Source organism: Lissotriton vulgaris, chromosome 1_1 (genome assembly GCF_964263255.1).
Source record: "Lissotriton vulgaris chromosome 1_1, aLisVul1.2, whole genome shotgun sequence".
Classification (NCBI taxonomy): domain Eukaryota; kingdom Metazoa; phylum Chordata; class Amphibia; order Caudata; family Salamandridae; genus Lissotriton; species Lissotriton vulgaris.
The window spans coordinates 1,992,394,064-1,992,402,452 of NC_141685.1; the positions used below are offsets into that span (position 1 = coordinate 1,992,394,064).

The 8,389-nt window shown below is 43.1% G+C and overlaps 1 protein-coding gene across 1 annotated transcript in view; it reads right to left on the minus strand.

The window, feature by feature from the left end:
- MCM10 (minichromosome maintenance 10 replication initiation factor) overlaps positions 1 to 4,081 on the minus strand; it is a 166,164-nt gene extending 162,083 nt beyond the window's left edge. The window contains exon 1 of the mRNA XM_086919844.1: positions 3,836 to 4,081. The gene's annotated coding sequence lies outside the window, so the exon portion shown is untranslated. The remainder of the gene's footprint in view (positions 1 to 3,835) is intronic.
- Positions 4,082 to 8,389: the final 4,308 nt, after the last annotated feature.

Below are 8,389 nucleotides of genomic sequence, written 5' to 3' on the forward strand. Positions count from 1 at the left end.
ATTTTTATCAGAATACCTTAAAACAGCTTATGATTAAAGCACCAGAATAAATATACTGTATGCACAGTGTATGTCAGGGATTATTTGTAGCACACATATTTACCAATATTGGCTTCTTGGTGCTAGAATTCATGATAACTTTTATCCAACGTTAAAGCACAACGTCAAAGTTAGTAATAAATAATGCAGTAATCTCTCACGCTAGTGATTCGCCCATGGGTACTCCCTTTACTAGAATTCCCCGGGCATTGCTAAATTTTACACACATTCAATTAATTTATACAAAATAAAATGTATAGGTCCAAATGTTGGCTATATTTTTTAAAAGAAACTTAGAGTCCCTCTACGTGTAGTCAATGTCAAACTGACAACGTGCGCAAGTTTAGGGATACAATAATGGCCAGCTCCCTTATGCGGAAGCCCGGCACATAAATGTGTGGAACATGCGGCGCTCGCAGCGGCGGCACATCACAGGTCCAGGGATGCCGAGTCTTACACAGTGGTCGAAGTGGGCGGGAATAACCTAAGGATTGGATCTGTGGGTGGAGCCAGAGGTGTGGCCGGAATGCGCAGACATCCCAATTTTTTGTATGTGTTTGGCATTTCACTGCCCAGTTTAATCAACCAATGGATACACATGATTATTTAAGGTTATAATGAGTTATTGGCATTAAAATATATTCACAAATTGGGATATGCTTCTAATCACAGAATGTACCAAATACGATAAAGTGTGGAAACACAAGCCATTTGTCTCCGAGCCATGGAGTTTCTGTCATCAGCACTTCTCCCTTTTTCCACAACAGCAGATCAAACATGAATGGCAAAATATCCTAGATTGCAACTGTTTTCTCTAAAATTATGGCTCTGCCATATTTGCCTCAAAATGCAAGATCTGCTGCATGATCTGACCATTTAAACTAATAAATTGTTTGTAGCTCCAGCATATCAAAAGTTAATATAAAAATGGACTTGTGCTGCTGCTGAGGGGATGGCCTATTGCAAAGGTTGACTGGTCACCGTTCTCACTGCTGCGTTTGTATGTTACACTGGTACCAAGAAGGCAAAATCTTTCAAGAGACTGTTAGTATGTGTACACACGTCAAAATAATAAAATATCTGAAAATATACTGCCTTACGCTGCAGCCTTTTTTTTATGCATAATTTAGTCAACACTACGGCATAATGTTGTCATCCTTTGCTGCATAATTAATTCCAGTGGCCCCACAGCAGGCAGCACATGTTAAAAGTGCTTGTGAATGAAACAGGGAGACTGAAGTTTGCGAACTTAGCTTGGTGTGCGTGCAAATCCTGCATTGCCAATCCCTGGTGAGTTGCAGCTACTACTGCTGAAACAAGGCCAATGGAGGTACCTATGGGTGAGGCAGACTGGCCTCAAGGGTAGGGCCAGCATAGCACTGGTGGTTTCCTGTGCATTACTGTTTGTTAGTGCCCCCCAATGACCACATCTGCCATGGATTCCCTCACTACCACCCTTTAACTGTGCCCCCCAAGTCTCCATAACCACTCTCTATCCTATCAGATGCATTTACATTTATTTACAGCGCCACTCATTGTAGGGTGTCAGAGCACTTTACATCACACACATTACACAGAGACAATCAATATGTGTGTAAATCACTGTATAGAAAATGTTACATAAGACTAAGGACTACAAGGTGTAGGAGTCACATGACATACAAGAAATCAAGCGTGACCGCTTGTCTTCTGCGCACTGTTGCTATTCCACAATGGAAAAATGTTGACTACTTTCATCTGGTTCTAACATGCATATAACACTTTGTTTATGAAAAAACACTGCTATTAGTTATGTTTGTCAACTTCAAATCTTTACTGGCATTTCTTATTTTAGCCACATGATGTACATTTCATGTACATAAATACAACTAATACATTGATAGTCCTGAAAAACTTTCTTTCAACATAAATATTTGTATTGTAAAAAAATGCTCATAGTTTATCCTGCCCAATGCATTTCGGGCCACCTGGCCCTTCGTCAGGGGCGGTACCTAAAAAAGAAAAAATGATCTCTATCACTCACGTGACAGCCATACTAGTAGCCTGTATAGTTTCATAGTGATTGGTCTGGAGAAACACAATACCCGGAATCTAAAATGCAATACCATGGTTGGGGGTTCTCCTTAATAATCAGAATTGATTTCTGTCCAAAAGAACACTTTTTGGGACATTAGGATAATCAAAGAGGGGGGGGGGCTGGGGGGGGGGGGTTCAAAACGTTCTAATTTATACCTTGCAGTTTGTATGCAGCTCTTAGATGACAGTTAATAGCTCACTGTTCTAAGTTAGGATTTTAACTTATAAACTGCAAGTAACTGCAAGTAACAAAAGGATCTCTCTGACAAAAGCAGTAGACCACTGCCCTATATTCATTATGTTCACTTTGTGATCTGCATGGCGCATGTTCTTTGCAGCGATACATTAACCCGCTGAGCTACCTTTCCATGAGTCAAAACTTCCACTGGACAAAATTCTGATCTCTCTCTAGGAGGAACATCAATCACTAGAGTCATCATGACATTTTTATTGTTGACGAAAATTGCTGGAGGCCAGGAAGGAGGCAGCAAGCGTTTTTAAACCATAATATACTTGCAAACAAGATGCCTCCACCTAAAGTCAGCACCCGGTGGGGTCACACTGGTTGCACTGCCCTAGAGCTGGCCCTTCTCAAGGGTGCTGTGACCTCATTGACTGTTGTTCTAGGGTGTGCTGCTTCATAGGCCTGCCCGCAAGACTGGAGGTGAACTTCAGTATGGATAGTGGTGGACAAGCCTTGAAGGTTAACCAACACTTGCCATGCTAGGGTCCACCTGCTGGTGCGAAGACACCAGGACTTCTAAGGTCTTGCGGAGCCTTCTAAGGTCTAGCATGTGATTGTGCTCTCGCTGGAGAGTGGTCTGGTGGACTGGTTATTAAGTCTGAACCTGGTTCCCAGTTCCAAATTCAGCAGCTCTGACCAAAGTGCCACATCCTCTCCCCACTGAACACCGTACTGCCCCACTGAGAAAAACTCCCACTGTCTTCAACTACAACCCAATTGTTGCCCGCTATAAACACCTGGACGTGGCTCAATTTAAATTACGCACTAGACAAGAGCAATATGCGGCCTACAAAAAAAATAAGTAACAACATCCTGGAAAAAGCAAACACTTATAGGGAATGCAAAATTTAGCAAACCATGGGAAATGTAAGCAGGAACAACATGGTTACCTTAATGCTTTTACACTCACTATTCAGAAATCAGTGAGTGCTTTTGCCTGAAAAGTTAAGGACACGACTACAGGGCCCTGAATGGACCCATTTCTTATATCCTTACAAAATGTAAGCAGTATGGTAAAAAGACCACATCTCTGGACGCAGAGCTGCAGCATACATTTTGTTTTCCAATCCACACATTGCAGTACCTCCAGGATTGGTGCACTAGTTCCAAGTCCAGGGAAAAGACACCCCCCCCCCCCCCTGCGGACGCCCATGGTGACTACCTATGCGTTTTACGGGATAATGTGTTAATCTCTTTTCTTTTTTTCTCCCACCTAGCGCTAGGATACGTGTTAACGCTAACAAACTGCATAAATGCATAACGAGTAAAGTGATCATATACAATAAGGTGGCCCTGGACACACAAGGGGCCAGTCCTAAAGTCTTAAATGCGGCTTGCCTACAAAACGTTAGCCGCAAAGTCACGACCTCGTGGCAACCCACTAGTTGCTTCTGCCTGAACATCATGATACCTTAGCCTACATGCCAAAACACCATATAACTAAAGCACAGGTTTACGAACATGGATGGGACTTACCTTCAGAATCCTCACAGGGGATCCCAAAACAACAGAGTCCCTCTATTTTTTACTTCGGTAGTTCCGACTTGAATATCCGATGGCACAAGGAAGTAATCAGAAAGCTGTGTTTCAAATGATTGGCGGGCAAAGTGTAAATAACACGATGGGCTTTGTCTGTCCTTCCATGTACAACCAGCCGACTACTAGAACAATTTACCCGTCACGAAAGGGACAAGCCCTCTGTATGCAAAAACCCCGCCACTGGATTTGTACCGGAAGCGAGTACTCTGCTGCTCCGGAAGTACTGGTCCAGCCGCACGAGAGCCGGTGCTCCAGGCATTCCAGGCTGAGTTTTCTCTCTATGCTGCTGTGGGGATCACCGTGGGAGAAGGGTGGGCGCGTGGTCATCCTCATCTGCAACTATCCAGCTTCTGGCATGTCGGAGGAAGCTCGGTGAGAGCAGCGCAGCAGGGACCGGCTTTGACCTGTGAGCGGGTCAGTATCGGAGACTTGGTCTCCCGTTCTCATGATGATGGTAGAGCGTCAGGGGGCCAGTAGCAACCGATAATGAGTTGCCAATAGGTTGATGTGAGGCGAGACTGCACTTGTCTGTTCATATTTCAGTATCAGACTGAGAGTGCTATTTGCTCGAAGCACGAATACTTTCGGTGGGGTTACCAAATGTTTCACGTTCGCGTGGACACATGATATCCAGTCCTGGAGCACTATCCATTAACAGGCAATTGTGATCGCGATGTTTCGGCAATTTGTCTAGTCTAAATGAAGAAACATACACCTGCACCTGTCAGAATGGATTGTCAAGTCAAGTCAGAGAATTTATATAGCGCACTACATACCCAGAGGGTCTCAAGGCGCTAAGGGAGGATTACTTGTCAAATATCCACGTTTTAAGTTGCTTTCTGAATGCTAGGTGGTTTTGGGTAAGGCGAAGGTAAGTGGGGAGTGAGTTCCATGTTTTAGCTGCTAGGTATCTGCCTCCCATGGTGGTCTTGTTGATGCGAGGTACAGTGGCGAGGGCTTGGCTGGAAGAACGTAGTTGGCGGGAGGGGGTGTAGAAGGACAGTCGTGAGTTGAGGCATTCTGGTCTGATGTCGTAGAGTGATTTGTGTGTGTGGGTTAGCAGTCGGAAAGTGATCCTCTTATTGACGGGTAGCCAGTGGAGGTCTTTCAGGTGACCAGAGTTGTGTTCGTTACGCGGGATGTCTAATATGATCCTGGCTGAGGCGTTTTGGATTCGTTGGAGTTTCTTCTTGAGTTTAGCGGTAGTACCTGCGTAGAGGGTGTTTCCGTAGTCCAGTCGGCTCGTGACCAGAGCTTGGGTGACTGTTTTTCTGGTTTCGGTGGGGATCCAGCGAAATGTTTTTTTGAGCATGCGAAGAATGTTGAAGCAGGATGAGGAGACGGGGCTGACTTGTCTGTTCATTGAAAGTGAGGAATCCAGGATAACGCCTAGGTTCCGTGCGTGGTCTGTCGGGATGGGTGCCTTTCCAAGGGCTTCCGGCCACCAAGAGTCGTCCCATGCAGAGGGGGATGTACCTAAGATGAGGACTTCTGTTTTATCTGAGTTCAGTTTCAGACGGCTGTGTTTCATCCATTCGGCCACTTCTTTCATTCCTTCGTGTAGGTTAGTTTTGGCGGTGCTGGGGTCATTGGTGAGAGAAAGGATTAGTTGGTGTCATCCGCGTAAGAGATGATGTTGAGGTTGTGTTGGCGGGCGATGGCCGCGAGGGGGCTCATGTATACGTTGAAGAGGGTGGGACTGAGTGAGGATCCTTGTGGAACGCCACAGATGACTTTAGTGGCCTCGGACTTGAATGGTGGAAGGCGGACTCTCTGGGTTCTTCCAGTGAGGAACGAGGTGATCCATTCCAGTGCTTTACCTTGTATTCCGATGTTTCTGAGGCGTTGTAAAAGGGTGCTGTGGCAGACTGTGTCGAAGGCTGCAGAGAGGTCGAGGAGGATGAGGGCGACTGTGTCTCCATTGTCCAGTAGAGTTCGAATGTCGTCTGTTGCTGCGATGAGGGCGGTCTCAGTGCTGTGTTTTGTTCGGAAGCCAGACTGTGAGGAGTCGAGGGATTTGTTGGCTTCGAGGAAGGCGGCGAGCTGGTTGTTGACAGCTTTCTCGGCCCAGGCATGGGAAATTCTTGTTCTCAAGAAATAGAAGCATATCACCCGTAGTAAACCATTTTAGGAAGTGGGTGGGACTCCCTAGAAAGGGAGAATTTTGAAACACGCTGGAAAAAACGTGAACTTAAAGCCAATTGAGGCACTACCATTGGTCAGACTTTACATAGAGGGTTGACATTTCTCCCAAAGAACTTGTGAACATATTTTCATCAGTAATACATTATAAAACACTGAGACAGGGAGGTATTTTTCCCTTTTAAGTTGTATTCTTGTGAGTTTACCCCACTGTGGAATAGAATCCTGTTATGTTGGGATTCGAATCCACAAAGGAGGTGATGCACACAAACTTTTTGGGTGCTTTATCTCCTTTCCTTAGTTGAAATAAATACGTTCCTAATTTGAAGTGTGTGTCACTTCTTTATGACAAGTGGCAGTGAGGATGGGATACAAACCCATTCGTGCAAAGGAAAGAAACCATGAATGATTAAAAAAAAAAATATTGGGCGGTCCGGTCAGAATTATCAACAGAGGATGGAATTCTACTTAGATGTGACGTTATACCACCTGATAAATTGTGTTGCATGATTATGCCAGGAAGCTCATTTTGGCATAACTAGAATAAAAGCTGCTATTAAACAATTGTTTTTGGGGCCTAGAATTGATTTGCGATTGAAAGGTTTGTGAGGAAATGTATAAATTGTTCCATGATAACAAATGTTTACGTGTGTTCCGACCACCCATGTGCGAGAGTTTGATTCCCAGGTATATATGGGAGTGTTTGGCCATTGACATGATAGGTCCTATAAATGTTCCTAAAAAATATTGTATTGTTGGATTTATTTACAAAATGGCCTGTGATTATAGTAGTGGATGTAGCTGAAACAGATTCTGTTTTGGAATTTTTGGAACAAACATTCATGTTTGAAGGTATTCCAGCATCATTAGATAGTGACCATGGTGTCCAGTTTATGTCTCACAAAGTGAAGTTATTTTGAAAAACTTGGTGTAAAGCACAGAACTACATAATCATATAATCCTAGTAGTAATATCATGGTGGAAAGGTTTAGCCGTGTTGTTAAATTCATTATTCAATCCACCATGAATTGCAATATAGATTGGATCACTTAGCTTGCTAAGATGATTTGGACTTATTGAGTCACTTGTAATGAAAGCACCTTTTTGGCCCCATTTGTAATCGTGTGAGGACGGAAACCATGATCTAAATAGAATATTGATTAGTCCTTTCTAGTGTGGAGCAGTGGTCTGTGGAGGATGTATGCAATCATTTGTTGCATACCCATAACAAGAATTAGGCATATTAGGATGTTGAACATGGTATTAAAAAAAAACTAAAATCAAAGAAGGGGTTTGGGTGCGTGTTAAGAAACCAGTCAAAGTGGGAAAAGGTTAGTCAGTTTTATGAGACAAAAGAAGTTTTGGAAGTACTGCAGAAGGCAGTGAACTTATGGGTTGGTAAGGTGTGGAATTTTAACTGAGTGGGTTTGGGATCGAATGAAAGATGTGGTGCTTGATGGAGCGGAATTTGATTGGTTACAAGACTGTTTATTGGATACTGGTACAGAAGACAGATCGGAAACTACTTGTATGGAGACTAGACCTCTAACTGCGTGCACTGAAGCTAGACATGAGAATTATTGAAATACTCATGATAACACTCATTGTGTCAACAATTCTGGGACTAAAGCTTCAGTTTTTGGAAGGGAGAATGGGTAGATGATGGAATCCATTGAAACAAAGAGAAGCCAGAGACCACCAGGATGGTTAAAATATTTTTTTGGCCCAATCCAGTAGGAGACCTTCTCTTTAGCTAAAATACTTTATTGTTCATAACCAGTAATACATATGACTCCTGGTGGGTAAACAGATTTTTTTCATTTATTTATTTTTTCATCTTTTGTATTAAATGTTCGACATGTAAGGTGTATATATTCAAATGTAACATTAGTTTGTTAGTAGATTGTGTATTGATTTAATATTATGTTTAATTAAATTGCTATAATTAGGGGGATGTGTAATGGGCTTACCTCACTGTGAAATAGAATCCTATTATGCAGGGATTCGATTCCACAGAGAAGCTGATGGACTCAAACTGATTTATCTGTGCTCCTCAGTTGAAATAAATACACTACTACTTTGAAGTGTGTGTCACTACTTTATAACACAACTTTTCAGTTTATCACTTTTATCCAATTCCTCTATTGCTGACACCCCTCACACAGCCTCCCAAAAAATCTAACTTTTCCATGTAGCAGTAAGCAGTGTGACTTAACGCCCTTAACAAGTAGGTTCGGAATTGTTGTCATTGCACACCTGGCATGGGGGAGTTGCTTACCCTCCACTCTGTCCTGAAATTAGTATTGAGAACCCTGAACATACATCTTCTCTCACCTCATTAGTTCCTCA